Source organism: Ovis aries, chromosome 25 (assembly GCF_016772045.2).
Source record: "Ovis aries strain OAR_USU_Benz2616 breed Rambouillet chromosome 25, ARS-UI_Ramb_v3.0, whole genome shotgun sequence".
NCBI classification, from domain to species: Eukaryota; Metazoa; Chordata; class Mammalia; order Artiodactyla; family Bovidae; genus Ovis; species Ovis aries.
In genome coordinates this window covers 41,729,618-41,757,025 of record NC_056078.1, presented here as the reverse complement: position 1 = coordinate 41,757,025, position 27,408 = coordinate 41,729,618, and the positions used below count along the sequence as shown (strand labels likewise).

Here is a 27,408-nt window from a genome sequence, read left to right as displayed (position 1 = left end):
GGAATTTAGATGTGACTGCTTACGTGGCTCATGGAGAAGGCAATGGCATCCCACTCCAGTACTCTTGCCTGGAAAATCTCATGGATGGAGGAGCCTGGTAGGCTACAGTCCATGGGGTCGCTAAGAGTCGGACACGACTGAGCGACTTCACTTTCACTTTTCACTTTCATGCATTGGAGAGGGAAATGGCAACCCACTCCAGTGTTCTTGCCTGGAGAATCCCAGGGACCGCAGAGCCTGGTGGGCTGCCGTCTATGAGGTCGCACAGAGTCGGACATGACTGAAGTGACTGAGGAGCAGCAGCAGCAGCTTACGTGGCTCAGGAAAAAGAGAAAAGCCAGGCATTTATTATGCCATTTAACAGATGAGTAACTTAGGCTAAAAGTGATTCACGTGCAACAGAATGTTGTAGACATAATGAATTTCAGCTTCTGCTTTCAAAATATTCCTCTGCAAGAACACTACACTCATGTCAATGTGGCTAAATTATCACTCCCATACCCTCATGCTCTGATTTACTAATTTCCCTTTCTTTTTTGGGGAAATATTTTTCACCTCTTTTTTTTTATATCTATGTAAATTATATCTACAGAGAGAGAAAGTCGCTCAGTCGTGTCCAGCTCTTTGTGACCCCATGGACTGTAGCCTACCAGTAGTCCATCGGGTTTTCCAGGCAACAGTACTGGAGTGGGGTGCCATTTCCCCCTTCTCCAGGGGATCTTCCCGACCCAGGGACTGAACCCAGGTCTCCCGCATTGCGGGCAGATGTTTTACCATCTGAGCCACCCAGGGAAGCCTTCTACCTACCAAAGACTAGTTTAAAAATAATATTCAGAGGCCTTTTCCAGCTTGAATCTAATTTCTCATCAAAACCACCTTGTATACTTGGATACGCAGATTTTACTACCAGACTGGGTGGTCTTTCTGAGGGTAAGGACTGTGTCTCCTACACCTTCAGATTTACAAAACATGTCAGCTCTTCAAAAGAGGTAAAATTTAATAACTGCTAAAAATGTTAACCAAGAACATGAACCTTTTTAAAGCAACAAATTAAAGGGTTCTGTTTATCTTTATCACTGTTTTCCTTCATAAGTGGAGGGGGGGCGTGGGGGGAAAGACTGAATTAGGTTTTTATGACCAAAGGTTTACTTCTGTAACGTCTATACAACAGACAGGACTCAACTGCTATCAGGCCGGTTCACCCATGAAATGGTTGGTCTGGTGAGCCTGAATGTAGAGACAAACAAATTAAAGTTAGCAGTTTTATAAAAAATACTTAGGGAAAAAAGAGTGAGTTCAATAGAGCCATAAAGCCAGGCCTCACAGACAAAGGGAAATAATTCAGGCAATGCAACGAAGTTCAGAATTCAAGACAGCTCTCATCATCACATAATCTCGATGGTAAGCCTCTGGGGTTGAAGTGGAGCCTGTCCACCTTTACTCACCTTGTTTCTATGGCTACCAACAGACGCCAACAGTGATGGTCAACGCTGCATGTCAAAGTTGTGTTAACTCTGACTAGGCCACAAGGCACACAGACACTTGTGAAACATTACTCTAGGTGATTCTGTGAGGGCGTCTGGATGACTTTAACATTTAAGTCAACAGACTGAGTAAAGCAAACGGCTCTCCTTAATGTTGGCAGGCCACATCCAGTCTGCAGGCCTGAATAAAAACAAAAACGTTTATCATACTGCAAGTAGAAGGGAATTCCTCCTGCTTGACTGTCTTCAGGATGGGATATCGTTTTTTCCATGCTGTCAGCCCAGAACTGAAATACTGATTCTTTCTGAGTCTCGGACCTGCTGAACTTCAGGCTAGAAGTTACATCATCAGCTCTTCTGGGTATTAGGCCTTTAGACCTCAAGTATTACCATCAGCTTTCCTGGGTCTCCAGCACGCCAACTTAGATCTTGGAACCTGTCAGTGTTCGTTCACATTCCCTCTCTCTCCCTCCCTTCCTATCCATCTATCCAGCCACCCACCCATCATTCAGGTTCTGTTTCTCTGGAGAACCCTGACTAATATAACGCCTCATTCTACTCTGAAGGTTTCTTCTGTGCAACTCTTAGCTTCTCATGGCGGCTGCATGCTGCCTTTTCTCTCTTCATCTGACTCTGCTCAAACATCAGCTTCTCAGAAATGCCTACATGGCTGTGTGTGCATGCTGAGTCACTCAGTCGTGTCTGACTCTCTGCGGTCCCATGGACTGCAGCCCACAAGGCTCTTCTGTCCACGGGATTCTCCAGGCAAGAGCACTAGAGTGGGTGCCGACTCCTGCTCCAGGGGGTCTTCCCAGCCAGGGGCTGAGCCCGCATCTCTCCTCTGCACTGGCAGGCAGGCCCTTCACCACGAGCATCGCCTGGGAAACTCTGTCTCACGTGATTAGCCTATCTAAACTAGTGCCTTCTAACCACACCCTCTTCCTCAGCCTGCTTCATTTTTCTTCAGAGCACTTACCACTACTGACATCTATTAGATGCTGACTATCTGTCCCCTCAAACGTGAGTTTCAAGAAAGCATAAACACTGGTCTGTTTGTGATTAAATCATTAGAGCCTAGAATAGTAACTGGCAAATACTGATCATTCAAATAGGCAAATGAACAAACTGGAAGTTCCCATTACAAACTGTCCATCATTCTCTTCCTCTCCAGTAGCAACTTACAGGAAAAAAAGAGGTCTGTGATTGATAGGTTGAATCCCCACTGCTGCTTTTCGTGCAGTTTTCATGCCAGGCTATTTCACAGACCACTAGCCTTAGGTCAAAGGTCTGCCCTGGGCTATCAGTTATGGCCAAGGTGGCAGAGCCACAATCGCAGAATCCATCTATGCTAAGGACTTGCTTAGCACTGCTTTCTCAGCAAGTAGGTAATAGCCTTTCATATGACAGCCCTATGCATGTTAGTCTCTGCGATATGAGGTCTAACTAATGAAGTCTGACTACTTTCAGAGTATAATAAGAGACTTCCTGGCCTAACACCGAAGCCAATGTTTCAAAAATCCTATTAAATTTAATAAACTTACATTTTATATCACTTTTTAAAATGTTTTTTTAATTGAAGGATAATAGCTTTACAGAATTTTGTTGTTTTGTCAGACCTCAATATGAATCAGCCATAGGTATACATATGTCTGGTTCCTTCTGAAGCTTCCTCCCCTCTCCCTCCCCATCCCACCTCTCTAGGTTGATACAGAGCCACTATCTGAGTTTCCTGAGCCACACAGCAAATTCCGGTTGACTACCTATCTTACATATGGTAATGTAAGTTTCCATGTTACTGTTTCCATACATCTCACCCTCTCCTCCCCTCTCCCCGTATACATAAGTCTATTCTGTTTCTCCATTGCTGCCCTGTAAATAAACTCTTCACTACCATTTTTCTAGATTCCGTATATGTGTGTTAGAATACAACATTTGTCTTTCTCTTTCTGACTCACTTTACTCTGTAGAATAGGTTCTAGGTTCACCCACCTCATCAGAACGGACTCAAACGCCTTCCTTTTACGGCTGAGCAATATTCCATTGTGATATGGACCACCGCTTCTTTATCCATTCATCTATCAATGCACATCTAGGCTGCTTTCATGTTCTGGCTATTGTAAGTGGTGCTGCCATGAACAATGGGATACATGCATGTTTTTCAATTTTGGTTTCCTCAGGGTATATGTCTAGGAGTGGGATTGCTGGGTGTATGGTGGTTTTATTCCTGGTTTTTTAAGGAACCTCCATACTGTCTTCCATAGTGGCTGTATCAATTTACATTCCCACCAACAGTGTAAGAGCGTTCCCTTTTCTCCACGCCCTCTCTGGCATTTATTGTTTGTAGACTTTTTGATGATGGCCATTCTGACTGCTGTGAGGTGATATCTCATTGTAGTTCTGATTTGCATTTCTCTAATAATGAGCCATGTTCAGCATCTTTTCATGTTTGTTAGCCATCTGTATGTCTTCTTTGGAGAAATGTCTGTTCAGGTCTTTTTCCCACTTTTTGATTGGGTTATTTGTTTTTCTAGCATTGAGTTGTATGAGCTGCTTGTATATTTTGGAAATTAATCCTCTGTCAGTTTCATTTGCTATTATTTTCTCCCATTCTGAGGGTTTTCTTTTCGCCAGACTTATAGTTTCCTTTGCTGTGCAAAAGTTTTTAAGTTTGATCAGGTCCCACTTGCTTACTTTTGTTTTTATTTCCATGACTCTAGGAGGTGGGTCACAGAGGATCTTGCTTTGATTTATGTCATCGAGTGTTCTGCCTATGGTTTCCTCTAAGAGTTTTATAGTTTCTGGTCTTACATTTAGGTCTTTAATCCATTTTGAGCTTATCTTAGTGTATGATGTTAGGAAGTGTTCTGATTTCATTCTTTTACATATAGCTGTCCAGTTTTCCCAGCAACATTTACTGAAGAGGCTGTCTGTACCCCATTGTATATTTTTGCCTCCTTTGTCAAAAATAAGGTTTCCATAGGTGCATAGGTTTATTTCTGGGCTTTCTATCAGGTTCCATCAGTCTATAGTTCTGTCTTTGTGCCAGTACCATACTGTCTTAATGACTGTAATTTATAATATAATCTGAAGTCAGAAAGGTGGATTCCTCCAGCTCCATTCTTTTTCAAGACTGCTTTGGCTATTCGGGGTCTTTTGTATTTCCATATGAATTGTGAAATTTTTTGTTTTAGTTCTGTGAAAAATACCATTGGTAATTTGATAGGGATTGCACTGAATCTGCAGATTGCGTTTGGAGTATAGTCATTTTAACAATATTGATTCTTCCTACCCAAGAACATAGAATATCTCTCCGTTTATGTCATCTTTGATTTCTTTCATCAGTGTCTTATAATTTTCTGTGTACAGTTCTTTCGTCTCCGTAGGTAAGCTTATTCCTAGCTATTTAATTCTTTTTGTTGCAATGGTGAATGGGATTGATTCCTTAATTTCCCTCTCTGATTTTTCATTGTTCGGTGCAGTTCAGTCGCTCAGTTGTGTCTGAATCTTTGCAACCCCATGAACCACAGTATGTCAGGCCTCCCTGTCCATCATCAACTCCCGGAGTTCACCCAAACCCATGTCGATTGAGTCGGTGATGCCATCCAACCATCTCATCCTCTGTTGTCCCCTTCTCCTCCTGCCCCCAATCCCTCCCAGCATCAGGGTCTTTTCATATGAGTCAGCTCTTTGCATCAGGTGGCCAAAGTACTGGAGTTTCAGCTTCAACATCAGTCCTTAGAATGAATACCCAGGACTGATCTCCTTTAGGATGGACTGGTTGGATCTCCTTGCAGTCTAAGGGACTCTTCAAGAGTCTTCTCCAACACCACAGTTCAAAAGCATCAATTCTTCGGCATTCACCCTTCTTTATAGTCGAACTCTCACATCCATACATGAACACCAGAAAAACCATAGCCTTGACTAGATGGACCTTTGTTGACAAAGTAATGTCTCTGCTTTTTAATATGCTATCTAGGTTGGTCATAACTTTCCTTCCAAGGAGCAAGCATCTTTTAATTTCATGGCTGCAGTCACCATCTGCAGTGATTTTGGAGCCCAGAAAAATAAAGTTAGACACTGTTTCCACTGTTCCCCATCTATTTGCCATGAAGTGATGGGACTGGATGCCATGATCTCGGTTTTCTGAACATTGAGCTTTAAGCCAACTTTTCCACTCTCCTCTTTCATCAAGAGCCTCTTTAGTTCTTCTTCACTTTCTGCCATAAGGGTGGTGTCATCTGCATATCTGAGGTTACTGATATTTTTCCTGGCAGTCCTGATTCCAGCTTGTGCTTCTTCCAGTCCAGCGTTTCTCATGATGTACTCTGCATATAAGTTAAGTAAGCAGGGTGACAAATATACAGCCTTGATGTACTCCTTTTCCTATTTGGAACCAGTCTGTTGTTCCATGTCCAGTTCTAACTGTTGCTTCCTGACCTGCATATAGGTTTCTCAAGAGGCAGGTCAGGTGGTCTGTATTCCCATCTCTTTCAGAATTTTCCACAGTTTACTGTGATCCACACAGTCAAAGGCTTTGGCATAGTCAATAAAGCAGAAATACATGTTTTTCTGGAACTTGCTCTGGATCCGATGATCCAGCAGATGTTGGCAATTTCATCTCTGGTTCCTCTGCCTTTTCTAAAACCAGCTTGAACATCTGAAGTTCATGGTTCACGTATTGCTGAAGCTTGGCTTGGAGAATTTTGAGCATGACTTTACTAGCATGTGAGATGAGTGCAACTGTGCAGTAGTTTGAGCATTCTTTTGCATTGCCTTTCTTTGGGATTGGAATGAAAACTGACCTTTTCCAGTTCTGTGGCCACAGCTGAGTTTTCCAAATCTGCTGGCATATTGAGTGCAGCACTTTCACAGCATCATCTTTCAGGATTTGAAACAGTGCAACTGGAATTCCATCACCTCCACTAGCTTTGTTCGTAGTGATGCTTCCTAAGGCCCACTTGACTTCACATTCCAGGATGTCTGGCTCTAGGTGAGTGTGAGTGATCACACCATCATGATTATCTGGGTCATGAAGATCTTTTTTGTACAGTTCTTCTGTGTATTCTTGCCACCTCTTCTTAATATCTTCTGCTTCTGTTAGGTCCATACCATTTCTGTCCTTTATTGTGCCCATCTTTGCATGAAATGTTCCCTTGATATTGCTAATTTTCTTGAAAAGTTCTCTAGTCTTTCCAATTCTGTTGTTTTCCTCTATTTCTCTGCATTGATCGCTGAGGAAGGCTTTCTTATCTCTCCTTGATATTCTTTAGAACTCTGCATTCAGATGCTTTTATCTTTGCTTTTTGCTTCTCTTCTTTTCACAGCTATTTGTAAGGCCTCCTCAGACAGCCATTTTGCTTTTTTGCATTTCTTTTCCATGGGGGTGGTCTTGATTCCTGTCTCCTATACAATGTCACGAACCTCCAACCATAGTTCATCAGGCACTCTATCTATCAGATCTAGGCCCTTAAATCTATTTCTCACTTCCACTGTATAGTCATAAGGGATTTGATTTAGGTCACACCAGAATAGTCTTGTGGTTTTCTCCACTTTCTTCAATTTCAGTCTGAATTTGGCAATAAGAAATTCATGATCCGAGCCACAGTCAGCTCCTGGTCTTGTTTTTGCTGACTGTATTGAGCTTCTTCATCTTTGGCTGCAAAGAATATAATCAATCTGATTTCGGTGTCGACCATCTGGTGATGTCCATGTGTAGAGTCTTCTCTTGTGTTGTTGAAAGAGGGTGTTTGCTATGACCAATGCATTATCTTGGCAGAACTCTATTAGCCTTTGCCCTGCTTCATTCTGTACTCTAAGGCCCAATTTGCCTGTTACTCCAAGTGTTTCTTGACTTCCTACTTATGCATTCCAGTCCCCTATAATGAAAAGGACACCTTTTTTGGGTGTTAGATCTAGAAGGTCTTGTAGGTCTTCATAGAACTGTTCAACTTCAGCCTCTTCAGTGTTACTGGTCAGGGCATAGACTTGGATTACCGTGATATTGAATGGTTTGCCTTGGAAACGAACAGAGATCATTCTGTCGTTTTTGAGAGTGCATCCAAGTACTTTATTTTGGACTCTTTTGTTGACTATGATGGCTACTCCATTTCTTCTAAGGGATTCCTGCCCGCAATTCCCCCATTCCAGTCCATCTTAGTTAGTATATAGAAATGCAAGTGATTTTTGTGTATTGATTTTGTATCCTGCAACTTTGCTAAGTTCACTGATTAGTTCTAGTAATTTTCTCACACGATCTTTAGGGCTTTCTATGTACAGTATCGTCATGTGCAAACAGTGAGAGCTTTACTTCTTTCTGATCTAGATTCCTTTTATTTCTTTTCCTTCTCTGATTGCTGTAATTAGAACTTCCAGAACTATGTTGAATTAACAGTGGTGAACGTGGATGTCCTTGTCTTGTTACTGATCTTAGGGGGAATGCTTTCAGTTTTTCACCACTGAGAATAATGTTTGCTGTAGGCTTATCATATATGGCCTTTACTATGTTGAAGGAGGTTCCTTCTATGCCCATTTTTTGAAGAGTTTTAGTCATAAATGGGTGCTGAATTTTGCCAAAGGCTTTTTCTGCATCCACTGAGATGATCATATGGTTTTTATCTTTCAATTTGTTAATATGGTGTATCACATTGATTGATTTGCATATACTGAAGAATCCTTGCATTCCTGGAATAAACCCAACTTGATCATGGTGTATGAGCTTATTGATGTGTTACTGAATTCTGTCTGCGAAAATTTTGTTGAGGATTTTTGCATCTACGTTCATCAGTGATATTACCCTGTAGTTTTCTTTTTCTGTGTTATCTTTGTTTCGCTTTGGCATCAGGGTGATGGTGGCTTCATACAATAAGTTTGGAAGTGTTCTTTCCTCTGCAATTTTTTGAAAGGCTTTTAGAAGGATAGGCATTAGCCCTTCTCTAAATGTTTGCTAGAATTGTCCTATGAAGCCATCTGGTCTTGGGCTTTTGTTTTTTGGGAGATTTCTGATCACAGCTTCAATTTCAGTGCTTGTAATTGAGTTGTTCATAATTTCTGTTTCTTCCTGGTTCAGTCTTGAAGACTGAACTTTTCTAAGAACCTGTCCATTTCTTCCAGGTTATCCATTTCATTGCCATACAGTTGTTCATAACAGTCTCTTGTCGTCCTTTGCGTTTCTGCATTGTCTGCTGTAACCTCTCCTTTTTCACTTCTAATTTTGTTGATTTGATTCTTCTCTCTTTTTTCCTTGATGAGTCTGGCTAAAGGTTTGTCAGTTTTGTTTATCTTCTCAAAGAACCAGCTCTTAGTTTTATTAATCTTTACTATTATTTCTTTCATTTCTTTTTATTTCTGCTCAGATCTTTATGATTTCTTTCCTTCTATTAATTTTGGGTTTTTTTATTCTTCTTTTTCCAGTTGTTTTAGGTGTAAAGTTAAGTTGTCTATTTGATGTTTTCCTTGTTTCTTGAGGTAGGATTGTACTGCCAAAAACTTCCCTCTTAGAACTGCTTTTGCTGCATCCCACAGGTTTTGAGTCGTGTTTTCATTGCCGTTTGTTTCTAGAAATTTTTTTTATTTCCCTTTTGATTTCTTCAGTCACCTGTTGGTTATTTAGGAACATGTTGTTTAATCTCCATGTGTTTGTGTTTCTTACAGTTTTTTCTTGTAATCAACACTTAGTCTCATAGCATTGTGGTCGGAAAAGATGCTTGAACGATTTCAATTTTCTTAAATTTACTGAGATTTGATTTGTGACCCAAGATGTGGCCTATCCTGGAGAATGTTCCATGCACACTTGAGAATAGGTATATTCTTCTGCATTTGGATGGAATGTCCTGAGGATATCAATGAAATCCATGTAGTCTAATGCATCATTTGAGACTTGCATTTCCTTATTAATCTTCTGCTTTGATGATCTGTCCACTGGCGTGAGTGGGGTGTTAAAGTCTCCTGCTATTTTTGTGTTACTGTCTGTTTCTCCTTTTATGTCTGTTAGTCTTACGTATTGAGGTGCTCACTCCTATGTTGGGTGCACAGATATTTACGACTGTTATGTCTTCCTCTTGGATTGATCCCTTGATCATAATGTAGTGTTCTTCCTTATCTCTTGTAATCGTCTTTATTTAAAGTCTTTTTTGTCTGATATGACGATTTCTACTCCAGCTTTCTTTTGCTTCCCATTTGCATGGAATATATTTTTCCATCCTCTCACTTTCAGTCTATATGTGTCTTTAGGTCTGAAGTTGGTTTCTTGTAGACAGCATATATATGATTCTTGTTTTTGTATCCATTCAGCCAGTCTGTGTCTTTTGGTTGGGATATTTAGTCCATTTACATTTAAAGTAATTATTGATATATATGTTCCTATTGCCATTTTCTTAATTGTTTGGGGTTGATTTTGTAGATCCTTTTTCTTCTATTTCTTGACTGTGTAAGTCCCTTTAACATTTGCTGTAAAGCTGGTTTGGTGGTATCAAATTCTCTTAACTTCTGCTTGTCTGAAAAGCTTTTGACTTCTCCATCAATTCTGAATGAGATCCTTGCTGGGAATGGTAATCTTGGTTATAGATTTCCTTCCCCCTTTCAGTACTTTAAATATATCCTGCCACTCCCTTCTGACCTGCAGAGTTTCTGCTGAAAGATCAGCTGTTAAACGTATGGGGTTTCCCTTGTATGTTACTTGTTGCTTCTCCATTGCTGCTTTTAATATTCTTTGTGTTTAGTCTTTGTTAGTTTGATTAGTATGTGTCTTGGCATGTTTCTCCCTGGGTTTATCCTGTATGGGACTCTCTGTGCCTTTTGGACTTGACTGTTTCCTTTTTCATGTTAGGGAAATTTTCAATTATAATCTCTTCAAAAATTTTCTCATATCCTTTCTTTTTCTCTTCTTCTGAAGTGAAGTGAAGTGAGCTCGCTCAGTCATGTCTGATTCTTTGCGACCCCATGGACTGTGGCCCACCAGGCTCTTCCATCCATAGGATTCTCCAGGCAAGGATACTGGAGTGGGTTGCCATTTCCTTCTCCAGGGGAACCTCCCGACCCAGGGATCGAATCCGGGTCTCCCGCATTGTATGCAGGCACTTTACCCTCTGAGCTACCGGGGGAGCCTGCATTTGATACTGTCCCAGAGGTCTCTGAGGCTATCCTCAGTTCTTTTCATCCTTTTTCCTTTATTCTGCTCTTCAGAAGTTATTTCCATCATCTTATCTTCCAGCTCACAGACTCATTCTTCTGCTTCAGCTTTTCTGCCCGTGATTCCTTCTGGAGTATTTTTAATTTCAGTGATTGTGTTGTCTCTGCATGTTTATTCTTTAATTCCTGTAGGCTTTGTTAACTGATTCTTGCATTTTTCTCCATTTTGCTTTCAAGGTTTTTGATCATCTTTACTATCATTATTCTGAGTTCTTTTTCATTGCCTATTTCCTCTTCATTTATTTGTCCTTCTGTGTTTCTAGTTTGTTTCTTCATTTGCACAGTATTTATCCACTTTTTATTATTTTTAACTTATTGTGTTTGAGGTCTCTTTTTCCCTGGCTTCCAAGTTGAATTTTCTTTCTTTCTTTTGTTTTCTGCACTCTAAGCCTGGTCCAGTGGTTTGTGTAGGCTTCTTATAGAGTGAGGTTGTGCCGAGTTTCTGTTTGATTTTCCTCTGGTGGGCAAGGCTGGGTGAGGTGGCAGTCCTCTCTGCTGACGACTGTGTTTGTGCTTTGGTTTTGTTTGTCGTTTTGATGGCTTGTCCTGCACAGGGTGCTACTGGTGGCTGGGTGATGCTGGGTCTCATATTCTAGCAGTTTCCTTTGTGTGAGTTCTCACTATCTGATACTCCCTAGAGCTAGTTCTCTTGTAGTCTAGGGTTTTGGAGTCAGTGCTCCCACTCCAAAGGCTCAGGGCTTGATCTCTGATTAGGAACAAAGATTCCACAAATGGTTTGTTATGGCATTAAGTGAGATTAAAATAAATATCCCAAAATGAGAAATCAAAGATGAACCCCAGACAAATGGCACTTACAAAATCAGGCAAATAATAATAAAAATAATGGAATACACACATATACATGGGCTTCCCTGGTGGCTTAGACGGTACAGCGTCTGCCTGCAGTGCGAGACCAGGGTTCAGTCTCAGCGTTGGGAAGATCCCCTGGAGAAGGCAGTGGCGCCCCACTCCAGGACTCTTGCCTGGAAAATCCCATGGACGGAGGAGCCTGGTGGGCTGCAGTCCACGGGGTCGCTGAGGGTCGGACACAACTGAGCAACGGCACTGTCACCATCACACATACACATACTGACCCATGAGCAAAGTCAAAACAGTCCAACAAAAACAGAGTACAGCAGAGTGACTCGGCAAACAAAGGAAACCAGAGCTTATATCTACCATGACAAAACTAGCCAAAGCACAAGCTGGAAACCAAAGTTAAAGCAAGGTGCCAACTGAGTAATAGAGCAATGAGAATGAAACTAACAAATATGCTGAGAGGAAAGGAAAGAAAGCAAAGACTGACCCGGCGAACAAAGGAAACCGAAAATTGTGTCTACCAGAACAAAACTAACCGAAGCACAGACTGGAAAACAAAACTAAAGCAAGGTGTTAACGGGGGAATAAAGCAATGAAAATAGAACTGACAAATATGCTGAGACTAAAGGAAGGAAAGAAAAGAAAGAACAGACATTCAAAGTCAAATAGAAGCAGATAAAGAAGATTTATACATATTAAAGATTAACTGTAAGGGGGAAAAACAGCAGGAAAAGCAAACAAAAGAATAAATGTAGAAAAAATAATAATAGGATTAAAAATTTTTAAAAAGGAAAAAGAAAAAGCAAAACAAAACTGCCCAGAATTGCAAAAGCTCAACACAGAGGCAGAGGTTTATAGCAACAATAAAAAATGTGACTGAGAAAAAAAAAAAAAGCTCAAAAGTTTAATTAGATTTCATTGTGACAATAAAATTGACAACCACAACAGAGAGTGGGGGGTTAAGAAAAAAACCCAAAAGAACCTACAGAACAAGTTAAAACATAAGAATAATAAATGTTCTTCTTGAGTCACTGCTGGCAAGAGTCCTTTCCCTTGCTGGGAGTCACAGTCCACCTCACCTCCCTAGGATGCCCTCCAACACTCTGCTGATCTCTGGACCTGCTGTGGGGGCAGCTCAGATTCTAATCTGGTCCTATGCCTCTGTGTTCTTGCCTCCAGTGTCCACAACTATCAGAACTAGTGCTTTTTTTTTTTATTTTTTTTTTGTGGGAGCTCTCAATGACCTTTTATATATTCCATAGATACAGAGTCTGCCTAGTTGATCGTGTGGATTTAATCTGCAGCTTGTACAGCTGGTGGGAGGGTTTTGAGTCTTCTTCCTTAGTCACACTGCCCCTGGGTTTCAATTGTGGTTTTATTTCCACCTGTGCATGTGGGTTGTCCACTGGGGTTTGCTCCTGAGGCTGCCCTGGAGGACTTGGGTTTACCCCTGTGAGGGTCAGGTGTGGAGGTGGTGCAGCTGGTTGGGTCACAGGGGTACTGGCAGAACCAGGTACTCAAGGGAGTTGGCGGGTAGGGCAGCTGGAAACATAGTGCTCCAGAAGGGTATGGCAACCAGTATTGGCCAATACGCTCCAGTATTCCTGCCTGGAGAACCCCCCTCCCTGACAGAGAAGCCTGGCAGGCCACAGTCTACAGGGTCGCAAAGAGTCGGACACTACTGAAGCAACCCTGCATGCACAGGCACAAAATATTTTTTGCTTGTGTTAAGCTCTGCCCGGTGAGAAAGACTGACCCGGGAAACAAAGGAAACCAAAAATTATGTCTACCAGAACAACTCTCACTCTACCCAGTGAGACTCGAGTGTGAAGGTGGCTCAGCTGCTTGGCTTGCAGGGACCCTGGGAGCCCCAAGTGTGCAGGGAAACGGACTGCCTGCCCCACAGGAGTTATGGTCCTATCAGAGTTTTTTTAGAGCCTCTTGTAGCTGGTGATCAGAAGGCCTCTTTGGCCAGTTTTTCTCCATAGCTCTCTGCCCATTCAGGCACTTAGATGGCTTCCTTGCCTGGGGTCCTTCAATATCACAGTAATCCAGGTCTATGCCCCAACCACTAATGCCGAAAAAGCTGAAGTTGAATGGATCTATGAAGACCTACAAGACCTTTTAGAACTAACATCAAAAAAAGATGTTCTTTTCATCACAGGGGACTGAAATGCAAAGGTAGGAAGTCAAGAGATACCTGGAGTAACAGGCAAGTTTGGCCTTGGAGTACAAAAATGAAGCAGGGCAAAGGCTAACAGAGTTTTGCCAGAGAACGCACTGGTCATAGCAAACACCCTCTTCCAACAATAGAAGAGACGACTCTACACATAGACATCACCAAATGATCAATACTGAAATCAGACTGATTATATTCTTTGCAGCCAAAGATGGAGAAGCTCTACACAGTCAGCAAAAACAAAATTGGGAGCTGATTGTGGCTCAGATCATGAACTCCTTACTGTGAAATTCAGACTTAAATTGAAGAAAGTAGGGAAAACCACTAGGCCATTCAGGTATGACCTAAATCAAATCCCTTATGATCACACAGTGGAAGTGACAAATAGATTCAAGGGATAAGATCTGATAGACAGAGTGCCTGAAGAACTATCCACAGAGGTTAACACTGTACAGGAGGCGGTGATCAAAACCATACCCAAGAGAAAAAAAATGCAAAAAGGTCAAATGGTTATCTGAGGAGGACTTACAAATAGCTGTGAAAAGAAGTGAAAGGCAAAGGAGTAAAGGAAAGATATACCCACCTGAATGCAGAGTTTCAAACAACAGCAAGAAGAGGTTAGAATGCCTTCCTAAGTGAACAATACAAAGAAATAAAGAAAAACAATACAATGGGAAAGATAAGATATCGCTTTCAGAAAATTCCTTAAATCTTAACATAATGATAACTTTAAGAACAATGACATTTAAGGCCACAATAAACACAAGATGCTCACCATCCCTATGGGAGACATAAAGGAACTAATAAAATAGAACAGTAGATACCTGCCTCCAAGAGCCTAGTAAGTTCACAGAGATGGACAAAATTTAAATTGTTTAAATTTTAATTGTTTGTACAATTTAAATTGTCGTCTATCTGCAAGATATGCATAGCTGGACATTCCAAAGTTAAAACTAAATTCATGTATGATGAAATGTCACTACCATAAGCATTAAAATGAAGCTTCCACGAAGTTAGGATCATAAAACTAATTCATGTGACTCAGACTTTATTAAAGTAAGAAACTAAGTGAGGGCTGAAATAATGCCCGTCTAAATTTGAGTCTCTTACTTTTCCTTCGTTCTCCATAGGCACTACTTTCTTACAAAGAAGAGGTTAGGATCTACTCTCAGAGATCCTTTGTAAAAAAGTAGAGAGTAAATTGTTTAATCATCAGTGTAGTTATCATTCTTTCAGCTACCCTTGATTGCAGAAAGAAATTATTCCAGCCAAGAGATAACTTTTGTGACCAGGCCACTACCAATTCCTTCTGTTAGGAGAATCTGACTCCTATCCACAAAGAAGCCTGCTTTGTACATTTTTTTAAATTTATTTTTAAATTGAAGATCATTGTTTTACAATGCTATGTTGGTTTTTGCTGTAGAGCAGTGTGAATCAGTCATTAGTATACATATATCCCCTCCCTATTGAACCTCCCTTACACCTTCCATGGTTTGTACTTCTGCAATTGGATTTTCTAAGGCTTATCCATAAAATAGATTTAATTATTTTTTTTATGTGTGATTTTTAAAAATTGAAGTATAGTTGATTTACAATGTTATGTAAGTTTCAGGTATACAGCAAAGTGATTGAGATATATTCAGTCTATTTCTGTTTTGTAAATTAGTTTAGCATTTTTTGTTTGTTTAGATTGCATATGTAAATGATATCGTGTGACACTTGTCTTTCTCTGGCTCTCTTCACTTACTATGGTCATCTCTAGGTCCACCGTGTTGCTGCAAATGGCACTATCTCATTCTTCTTAATGGCTGAGTGACGTTTCACTGTATACACTCATCTTGGATGCATCTGCTCAAGCAGGTTCATTTCGTTCCAAATAATGCTAAGACAGGTGTCCCTTCACAGTGTTGTATTTTGAGGATGACTAGCTAAAACAGAGGCAGCTACATGGAAACCTCCTAATTAGTTTCCAAGATTTTACACCTTCAAGTAACTTCTTAAAGACCTCTAGACTTTATAGCATGTTGATAAACGACAGAAACCAACACAATATTGTAAAGCAACTATCCTCCAATTAAAAATGAATAATTTTTTAAGAAAGACTTTATAGCACTGTCCTCATCAGTAAAGTAATATGTGTCTGGTTACTTTTTAAACAAATGATGGTAACTTTATATAATGGAATCCAATATGGTTATGAAATGGTTATCAACATTTCAGTTAGATGATATCCAAAATTTTAAAATCACTTGGTTTGCAAAATGGCAAAAACCTCAGAATATTAGGAAACTGGTTCTGGAGTTCTCAACTGTCTCAACTGTATCTAGATTATTAATGTTAGTGGCTAAAATGCAACACCAATATTGTCAATGACATTCAATTAAATAAAAATAGGTAACCTAACTTGTAAGAATATACTATTTCCCAAGGTTTTCAAAAGGTATTTTCATTTTAATGTTAAAAAATTCATACATGTAAATTCCTGTAACATTTTTATGAGTTCTTATACAAGAAAGAATACTCAGTTTTAAGGGCACCTATGTACAATGCAGTACCTGGGCAAATTCTTCCACTATCCAAAAAACCGGGCATACAAAATACTCCTTGAGAAAGAGTCAAATGCCTGACATTTTCTCATAACTTTTGCCAACTCTTTTAGTAATAAGATTTTCAGGTTCACAAGAGAAGAAAATGTTGATCACATTCAACCACCACCAGTGATACTTACTAAAACCACAAATTGGGAACAGCAAATGAGAAGTATCCCAGAAGTATCTTACAGGGAATTTTATTCATGTTGGGTAATTCCACATATAATTACCACAAGGTTTATCTTGCCAGCAATGAAATTATAATCAGATTTTTTTTAAGTGCTAGGTAGGTGTTAGAAGAAAATGATCCCATGACAAACAGCTTTCGATAATTAAATATGCATGTTCCCAGCAGAACAAAACCACAAAACCCTGAATTTCAGAGTGAATTACAGCATGTTTCAGATGGGGAGGAAAACAACACTTCCATTTGATTGCATTAACCAGGTATGACAAATCTAAGTTGAAGACCTGCAACCTTAGTAAAAAGGTTTAATTGTTCAGCTACAAAACTATAATCAATCACTCAGAAACATTCAAGGTTTAAGTTCTATCTTATTTTCAAGTTGCCCTTCACTGGATAAGACCTACAGCTTAGGCCATAAAATCTCCTTTTTTCACTAACACAGTAACAGCAGCAAAAGCCAGAGACTAAAAATAAAAATTTTCCCACATAAATCTAGAGTAGGTATTAAATGTTTCTTCTCTCATCTTCCCTCTCAGACTCCCTGACTTTCTGGAGTAGACCAATAATCTACATACAGAAAAATCCCATTAAGTCACTTAGAAGACAATTTAAACATAACATGTTTTGTCCAACACACCAAATGGCAGAAGTGATAAAATAATTTGCTTTTTGGGGTTTGGAATTTTCTGATTCATAAATGTTAACAGTGTTAACTACTTTAAGTATATTTGTTCCTAAAACAGCTCTCTCTCTTAACAGTGTTAAACTATAACACAGTGAAGTACTTTGAAGGAAAAATATCCTTGAGTAATTATGTCAAATGACCTAGAGAAGAAGGCCTCAAAATACAAGGCACATTGCAAGCACTCAGTATTAAGAACAAGCCCTAACAGTGCTCAAAAGGCCCAGGTACAGTAGTGAAGTTTAACAATCACTAATTATGACACTCCTGAGGCCTTAAAAAAGTAAATGATCAGTGTACTCCATTTCAGAAAGCCAGAAGCCACCTAATAAAAAACGTTAAAGCAAAGTTATGTTTTTTAAATGTCATTTACTGGAGCGATTTTAAAAATTGCATATAATATGCATCATTCATTGGCAATAAGTCACAGTTGCCAAGGCTGCCAAAAAGTCACAGTTAACCCTCACATCTTTACAACCTCCTTTCATGTTCCACTATTTCTTGGACCCCTCTGGAGAGCCACTCAAGAGTTCCCAAATCCACTGGCCCATTCATCAACTCCTTCTTAACCTAAGTTTCTCTGCAAATTGCTCAAATGTTGCAAAAGCACCTTTTCTCTGTTCCTAATTCCCACTCCTTAAACATACACAGTACCAAAGACGACCATATCATCCTATATATTACCCTTCCTTGGTAAATTCATAGCTTCAGCTATGAATTCTCAATTCTGTTTTCAGCCCTGACCTCCCTCCTGTATTCTCAACTGCCTCTTAATCATATCAGTATGGATATTCAATGAGTATTCAAACTCCAGCAGTGTGTCAAAATTGTATATTGTCACCGTGCTTGTTTAACTTATATGCAGAGTGCATAATGTGAAATGCCAGGCTGGATGAAGGACAAGCTGGAATTAAGATTGCAGGAAGAGCTATCAATAACTCAGATATGCAGATGACACCACCCTTATGGCAGAAAGCAAAGAGGAACTGAAGAGCCTCTTGATGAAAGTGAAAGAGGAGAGTGAAAAAGCTGGCTCAAAACTCAACATTCAAAACACAAAGACCACAGCATCTGGTCCTATTACTCCATGGCAAATAGACGGGGAAACAATGCAAACAGTGACAGACTTTATTTTCTAGGGCTCCAAAATTACTGTAGGGGCTTCCTTGATAGCTCAGCTGGTAAAGAATCTGCCTGCAATGCAGGAGACCTGGGTTCGATCCCTGGGTTAGGAAGATCGCCTGGAGAAAGGAACGGCCACCCACTCAAGTATTATGGCCTGGAGAATTCCATGGACTATATAGTCCATGGGGTCTCAAGGAGCCGGACACAACTGAGTGACTTTCACAAAATTACCACAGATGGTGACTGCAGCCATGAAATTAAAAGACACTTGCTCCTTGGAAGAAAAGCTATGACAAACCTAGACAGCATATTAAAAGGCAGACACATTATTTTGCCAAGAAAGGTCCGTCTAGTCAAACCTATGGTTTTTCCAGTGGTCATGTATGGATGTGACAGTTGGACCATAAAGAAAGTTGAGTGTCGAAGAATTGATGCTTTTGAACTGTGGTGCTGGAAAAGACTCTTCAGAGTCCCTTGGACTGCAAGACTCTTGAGAGTCCCTTGGACTGCAAGATCAAACCAGTCAGTCCTAAAGGAAATCAGTCCTGAATATTCATTGGAAGGACTGATGCTGAAGCTTCAATACTTCAGCCACCTGATGTGAAGAACTGACTCACTGAAAAAGACCCTGATGCTGGGAAAGACAAAGCAGGAAAAGGGGACGACAGGGCACAGAGGACGAGATGGTTGGATTGCAACACTGATTGATGGACAGGAGTTTGAGCAAGCTCCGGGAGCTGGCAATGGACAGGGAAGCCTGGCATGCTGCACTCCATGGGGCGCAAAGAGTCGGACACAACTGAGCAACTGAGCTGAACTGAACCAGAATGCAGAAATCACAGGCAAAACACACAGATGTCTATGTGAGTTGCCAAAGTAGTGCACTTGAGCCATCTAGTGGATAAAAGAAAAAATAATGTTAATTCTGTTACAGTGCATTTTAAGGATATAGCTTTCCATCAATATACTGCATAAGTTTATCCCACAAGTTTTATTATCTTTTTTCATTAATTACACATATCACTTTTAGTAGTTTTTGTTTATAATTATTACTGTTGCATGCAGATATTTTAAATTTTGTCTTTTTTACTCTGGACTTAGCAACGAGGTTTTAGATATGACACCAAAAGCACAAGAAACAAAAGGGCAAAGAAGAGTGAGTTGACCTTCACCAAAATTAAAAACATCAGAGGACATTATCAAGACAGTTAAAAAGACAATTTCTAAAACAGGAGAAAATATCTGCAACTCATGTCTGACAAAGGTCCAGGATTCAGAATATATAAAGAACTCATACAACTCAAAAACATAAAAGTAAACAACCTAATCAAAAAATGGGCAAAAACATTCTCCAGATAAGACACTCAAATGGCCAGTAAGCCCTTGAAAAGATATTCAGCATCATTAACATTCATAAACATCATTACCAATCAGGGAAATGCAAATCAAAGTGATGAGATCCACCAGGATGGCTAACTTTGTCAACCAGACAGACAGTAACAGGGTTCACCGCAAGGATGTGGAGAGATTAGAACACCTGTGTATTGCTGGTAGGAATATAAAATGGTGCGACTACTGTGAAAAAGTCTGGCTACTGCCTCAATAAATTAAACACAGAATTTTCATACGACCTAGCAAGTCCAGTCCTGGGCATATATCCAAAAGGCCTGAAAACAGGCACTCAGAATCTTGCGCACCCCCATTCATAGTAGCACTAACTCACAGCAGCCAAAAGCTGGGAACAATCCAAACGTCCATCAACCGCTTAACGAATGAACGAGAATGTTTATATTACATATATATGTAATGAAGTACTGTTCTGACATAAAGAGAACAATGTACTGATATTACTGATATCACGGCACGAATGACCTGAACTGGAAACAGACAGGTAAGTGAACAAAGCCAGTCATAAAAGGGCGTTTTTATGCAAAGTAAAGTAAGTTACTGAATGGCTGCATTTCTGTGAAATATCCACAACAGGCAAATCCACACAGAGAAGAAGTAGATTAATGGGTGCCAGGAGCTGGGGCTGGGAGACTGAGGGCTGACTGCGTAACGGGCACAGGGCTTCCTTTCGGAGCGATCAGATGTTCTCAACAATATACTACTGATGGTGGCTCCACAGCACTGCGAATGTACTGAATGTGGCCAACAGTAAATTTCATGTTATATGCACTTTAAATTACTGAAAAATGACCCAAAAAAGACAAGTAAGTGTGGTAAACCTCAAAAGTTAGCCCGACACTTGAAAAGAATGGCCTACTCCATTTTATACCTAGCGGAGTCACTGACGTGTGTGGATGTATGGCCACCACTTTCTATTCCCTACTTACTCTGTGAACTGTTTATGTTTTCGCTTGTTGCTTTTCTTCCTATGGATTTCACAGTTGTCCCTTATCCCATTTTCTATACTATCAGAAGTCACTCCTTCAGTTTTTTTCAGTTGCTAATCTTCATATAACACGCATACTGATTAATTTAGACTCTGAAAAGTTGTGTATATTTACTCCTCTTACCAACAAGTTCCTTAGAATATGCAATGTTATTCACCCTTCTCTGACTTATATGTTGTTATTATCGTATATATTAATTCCATTTTTAAAAGCCCATGAGACATGACTACTGTTTCATAAAATCGTTATCTGTTTAGACTTATTAACCACTTCCTACTTCATGTGCTTTTCATGCCTTCTTACATTTCAGGACTTTCATCTGAGAATCACTTTCCCCCTGCCTAGAGTACATGCTTCACAATTTCCTTTAGTGAAGAATTCCCATCTATTGGAAGTGTCTGAACTTCCCCTTTTCCCTTGGTGTAGAGTTCTAGACTTTTTCTCTTTGTTGATGTCTCGATGACTTCTGAGTGTGACGCCTTTGAAGGGAAGCCTCTCCTCTCTCTCCAGGCAATCTTAAGGCCTTTTCTTTGTCCTTGATCTTCTGCTGTTTCACTGAAACAAAGCTGAGAATTTCCTTTTATTTACCCAGTTTGGGTTCCTGTGGTTCTTGAATGCACAGATTAGCACTGCCCAAAAGTTGTACAAAACCATTATCTTTTCAACTGTTGTCTGTCTCTCGTCTCTCTTACAGAAGGCCGTTCAAGTAATTATCTAGATATTCTTGGATGGCTCTCAACTTCTCTTTCATAGTTTTCATATGTTTCTCCTGAAACATGCAAGATAATTCCTTATGTTTCTTTCAGTCCATTAGTCTCTTCTTCAAGTTTATATGTATGGTTATATCCAACTACTGAAGATTTTCTAAAAGTTTCAATTAGTTAGATTCAATTAAAATTTTAAATTCTGTTAAATTCTAGCTGCTTTAAAAAATCTTTTGTGATAGTTTTATAGTTTCTTAAACTTGGAATATATTTTAACATGACTATAAACTTACTAAGCAGTTATTTTATATTCTATGTCTGATTATTCTTATTTCCTAGCTGGTCTCCTGCTGATTCCTGCTCATGGTACTTAGTTTTCTTGTGCTTGAACTTTCATCTGTCAGTTGCTCTACTAACTTGGAATTTTATATCTGGGAAAGCTTTCAGCCCTGGGGTAGAGATGAGTTTCTCTTATGAGAATCCAAATTTGCTTCTACCAAGAGCTACTGAGACTCAGTGCAAATATATAATCACTACCATTAGGGGGGGTACCAAATTAAATTATCTCAGGGAAATCTTATTAGACCACCAAGGGGGTACTGAAATCAAACTGCAAACCACATGAGCAACCACTGTTTGTTCAAAATTCTCAACAATGATCTTGCCCCCACATATCTACACTAATAATTTTCATAGTGTGGTTTCCAAACAGCAAAATCATTGTGACCTGGGAACTTGTTAGAACTGTAAATTCGCAGGCTCTATCCCATACCCATGACTTATAAGCCCTGTGGATGTCTGTTGTATTTGAGCTACCCTTTGGGTGATTCTAATGCATATTAAAACTGAGAAGCACAGAGAAAAATCAATTTTCTTTGCAGTATTGAAGAATGGTGGGATTGGTGGGGTTGGTTTCCAGTTCAATCCTCTGAGGCTGAGCTTTTAGGATAAGAGGACGACTTATTAGATTTATCATCTCAGAAAGACCTTATTATTCCCAAAGTTTCTCAATGCTTCCTGCGGCTGAGGAAAGGAAACTTAAGTTTACCAGGTTTCAAAATCACCCTCTGCATGAAAGCCAATTTGTGTCACACAATTAACTTCTCAGAGATTCTGTGCCTTTAGGTTTTTTATTTTCTCTGAGAATTCTTCACCTGATGTTTTAGCTAGGATTTCTTTTTAACTTTTTATTTTGAAATAATTTTGAATTCACAGGAAGTTGCAAAGGTAGTACAAAGAGGTCCCATATACTCTATACCCAGTTCTTCCAAAGATTACATCTTACTGAACTACAAATACAAAATCAAAACTAGGAAACTGACTTTGGTACAATATGTGCACTTCCATGCCGCGTCATCTCGTGTAGATCCGTGTAACTGTCACCACCGTGACCAGCATGCAGAAGTGCCACTGACTACCCTTCAGGCGCCATGCCTCCCTCTCCCCTCTGCCCCTCATCTCAGGCAACACTAACCAGTCAGTCATCTGTTCCCCATTTCTATAATTCTGTCATTTCAAGAATGTCTATATAAATGGAGCCATACAGCTCTTTTTTGACACTGTTTTTTTAACTCAGCAGAGTAGACTTTAAGATCTATCCAAGTCGTTGCATATATTACATTCCTTTTTTATAGATTAGGGTTCCCCAGTATGGACACACCACAGATAAGTTTAATCATTCAACTATTGTAGGACATTTTAGTTAACAGTTTTTGGTTGTAACAAATAAAGTTGCTATGAAAAATCACGTACATGTTTTCACATAGATAGTTTTTCCTTTTTCTGGGATAGATGCCCAGGAGTGTCACTAGTGGGTCATATGATAAGAGTACGTTTAGTTTATAAGAGACTGTCAAATTGTTTTCCAGAGTGGCTGTACCACTTTACATTTCTACTAGCAATGTTTAAGAGATTCGGGACATCTTCATCCATGCTAGCACGCGGTTCCGTCACTCTAAAGTACTATCTACTCATCTGTCTATTGGCTATGCTGGACTGTCCCTGCTGCGTGGGGCTTCACTACGTGCAGCAAGCGGGGCTGCTCCAGTAAGAGATTCGGGATATCTTCATCCATGCTAGCAGGCGGTTCCGTCATTCTAAAGCACTTCCCTACTATATCTATTGGCTGTGCTGGACTGTCCCTGCTGCGTGGGGCTTCACTAGGTGCAGCAAGTGGGGCTGCTCCAGTTGCGGTGCCCCAGCTCCTCCTCGCAGGGCTCATCTTGTCTCTGAGCATGAGCTCAAGGGTGTCTGGGACTCAGCAGTTGTGGCCCAAGGTCTCCAGAGCACAGGCTCAGCAGCTGTGGTGCATGGACTCACTTGCTCCGCAGCATATGGGATCTTCCCAAGCCAGGGACTGAGCCCACATCTCCTGCACTAGCCAGTGGATCCTTAACCACTGAGCTACTAAGGAAGCCCGGCACTGTCATTGTTCAAGTGTAATGGTCTCGAAAGGTGTGCAGAGGTATCTCATTATAATCTTAACTTGCATTTTCTAGTGTCAGTGATGCTGACATCTTTTTATGCACTTATTGCCATCCATATATCCTGTTGTGTGTGTTAACTGCTCAGTCATGCCGGACGATTTGGGACCCCACGGACTGTAGCTTACCTGGCTCCTCTATCTATGGAATTTTCCAGGCAAGAATACTGGAGCGGGTTGACATTCCCTTCTCCAGTGGATGTTCCCAACCCAGGGATCGAACTCAGGTCTCCTGCAATGCAGGAAGCTTCTTAACTGTCTGAGCCACCACGGAAGCCCACCCTCTTTAATAAGATGGGTCTCTAGGTCTCTAGCCCATTTTTTAACTGGACTGCTTTTTTCATGATGAGTGTTAAAGAGTTCTTGACATATTTTAGTTATGAGTCCTTTGTCAGATAGGTGGTTTGGTAATATTTTCTCCTTGTATGTAGCTTGTCTTTTCATCCCTTTGATAGGGTCCTTCACAGAGCACATGTGTTTTATTTTGGTAAAGAACATTTTTTTTTTCTTATATTGTGCTTTGGGGATCATGTCCAAGAACTCTACATCAAGCTCTAGGTCCCAGAGATTTTCCTCTATATCTTCTTTTAAAAGTTTTAAGGTTGCAGCATTTACATTTCAATCCCTGCATCCATTTTGAGTTAATTTTTGTATAAGGTGTGAGCTTTAGATTGAGGTTCACATGGCTGTCTATGGATATCCAATTGCGCGCGTCCATTATTTGTTGTACAGACTATCCTGCCTCCACTGCCTTTTGCATCTCTATCAAATCAATTGGACTTATTTGTGTGGAGCTATTTCTAGTTTTCTATCCAGTCTGTTCCATTAACCTACAGGTCTATCTATGTGCCAATCCACACTGTCTTGATTATTCTAAGCTGTTTAATAAGTCTTGACATTGAGTGGAGTGAACTGGCCCACTTTATTCTTTTTTTTTCTCAAAATTGTTGTAGCCACTCTAGTTCTTTTGCCTTTCCATATAAATTTTAGAATAATTTTGCTAAACCTAAAAAATCTTCCTCCCCATCCTACACAGTTGATGGGAATGTAAGTTGGTGCGGCTATTACAAAGAAAAGTATGGAGATTCCTTAAAAAACTAAAAATAGAATCACCATATGATCAGCAATTCCATTCCTGGGTATATATTCAGAGAATACTCTAACTCAAAAAGACACAGGTACTCCAACGTTCACAGCAGCACTGTGTACAACAGTCAAGACATGGCAGCAGTCTAAGTGTCCATCAACAAAGGAATGGATAAAGAAGATGCCACCCACACACACACCCACACACATACCCCCACACCCCCCCACACACACCCCCACACACCCACCCCCCCACACACACCCACCCCCCACACACACACGCACCCCCCACACACACACACCCACACACACCCACACACACCCCCACCCCCACACACACCCACCCACCCCCCACACACACATACCCACACCCAAACCCACATCCCCACATACAAACAGGATATTACTCAGCCATAAAAAAGAATACAATGATTCCATCTGCAGCAAGCTGGATGGACCTAGAAGTTATGCTGTGAAACACTGTAAATCAAATATCCTTACAATAAAAATTTTAAAAATCAAACACATAAACTTCCCAAAGGAAAAAAAATCTTCCTGAGATTTTGATAGTTTTCTAAACTTGTGTACCCATTTTAGGGAAACAGATTTCTATACTACGCTCAATCTTCCAACCTATAAACAAAGTATACCTCTGCATTTATTTAGCTCTTACATTTCTTTCAGCAGCATTTTATAATTTTTAGTATACAAGTTCTATAAATGTTTTATTAAATTCATGTCTAAGTATTTCTTCTTTTGAGCAATTGTAAATGGTACTGAATTTTTATTTTGGTTTCTACATGTTCATTGCTTTAGTTCAGAAACAGATTTCTGTTTGCCAGTCTTGTATCTGTGATACTCCTTAACTCACTTTTCACAGCTTCCTGGGGATTTTCTACACGTATGGCCATTGCATGGGCAAGCTGCAACAGCTTAACTTCTCTTTCCATTCTGTACACTTTGTCTCCCCACCTTACTGTGCTGACCAGAACTTCAATCTTGAACGAGCTGTGAGAATGGACATCCTTGCCACCTTATTTCTAATCATGGGGGGAAAGTATTTATCTTTTCATCAAGTATAAATTTAATTGTATCTTTTCCACATATGTTCTTTATCAAATTGAGGAAATTCCCCTCTTTTTCTAGTTTTCTGAGAACTTTAGTCATGAATGGTGTTCAACTTTGTCAAAACCTTTTCTGCAATAACTGATACAATCACGTGATTTTTTTCTTCGCTATCCTGTTACTATGGTTGATTATATTGACTAATTTTCAAATACAGAGTCAACTTTGCATTCCTGGAATTAAGTCCACTTGGTCATAGTGTATTTTTTAAAATTTATTTCTGAATTATATTCTAGTTATAATTTAAGAAATTTCTGCCTCTATGCTTACGAGGGATATTGGTCTGCAGTTTTGTTATTTTTTTAGTATTGTCTTTGTCTGACTTTGGTAGCAAGGTTATTACTAACTTCATAAAATGAAATTAGTACAGGTTTCTTAATTTTATACATACTGTGTAGAAATTGTGTGAATTCTTCAAGAATTTGGTAGAATGCTCTAATGAAAACATTCAAGTCTGGTTTTCATTTTGAAATTACAATTTTAACTTCCTTAATAGTTTAGCACTATTTAAAACTACCTATACCATGATGTATGAGTTGTGATAGCTTGTACTTTCCAAGTAACTGGTTCATTTTATCAAAGCTGTTGAGAATTTATATTTTTTTCATTTGTTACAAGTGTGTTTATAATTGTATGTTGAAAAATTTTCTCGGTGGCTGCTTTAAAATCCTTGTCAGATATTCTGACATCTGTTAGAATAACATCTGTGTTACCTTGCCATTGGTGTGTATTAACTCTTTTCTAACCTGAGTAGACACATTCCTGGTTCTTGATACGACCCTTCCAATTGAAATCTGCATATCTGGGGTACTGTCACGACACTATGGATCTTGCTTAAAATCTTGCTATAGTAGGCTTCTCCTGCCTCTGCTCTGGTGGGGGAAGCAGAATGCAGTCTCTTCGCTGCCTGGCAAGGGTGGAAGTGCAGGTTCCTCACTGGAGTTTGCTGACTGATGATGGGAGGGGAAGGGAAAAGGAAACTCGGTGCACTGGGTGAAGGTGGGAACTCTGGATCATCAGTAATGCTGCCGCGGCTGGGAAGAGCACATTATCACTCCATCCCCACTGTCCCCCGAGCCATCTATCATCTCTGCTGACACCACAGGAGGGAGGGGTTGCTTGTTACGACCGAGAAAAATGAAAGTCTAGGACCTCACTTGGCTTCTGCTAATCAGGGCGATTTTTTTCTGTATGTCTGGCTGGAGTGTAATGGTTACTGTCTAAGAGTTTTCTGTCTCACTAGGCTATCCCATTCCTAATTCCTGGCTGAAGAGGACAGACTTTTCTTGAGGCCTTTGTGCCAAACCCTTCTGGTTGCCAGCTTTTCCATACCCACACCAGAAGATATGAGGCATTCCAGTA

The 27,408-nt window shown here is 40.0% G+C and overlaps 1 protein-coding gene across 10 annotated transcripts in view; it reads right to left on the bottom strand.

The window, feature by feature from the left end:
• Positions 1 to 27,408, bottom strand: part of MAPK8 (mitogen-activated protein kinase 8) — a 98,556-nt gene that overhangs the window by 40,463 nt on the left and 30,685 nt on the right. For 2 of the 10 annotated variants that reach the window (XM_060406510.1, XM_060406506.1), the window contains exon 1: positions 1,446 to 27,408. This exon is cut by the window's right edge and continues 19,871 nt beyond it. The exons of 6 other annotated variants lie outside the window; for them this stretch is intronic. The gene's annotated coding sequence lies outside the window, so the exon portion shown is untranslated. Of the gene's footprint in view, positions 1 to 23 lie in introns of all 10 variants that reach the window. 2 more of the 10 variants (XM_060406508.1, XM_060406507.1) reach the window with 2 other exon arrangements.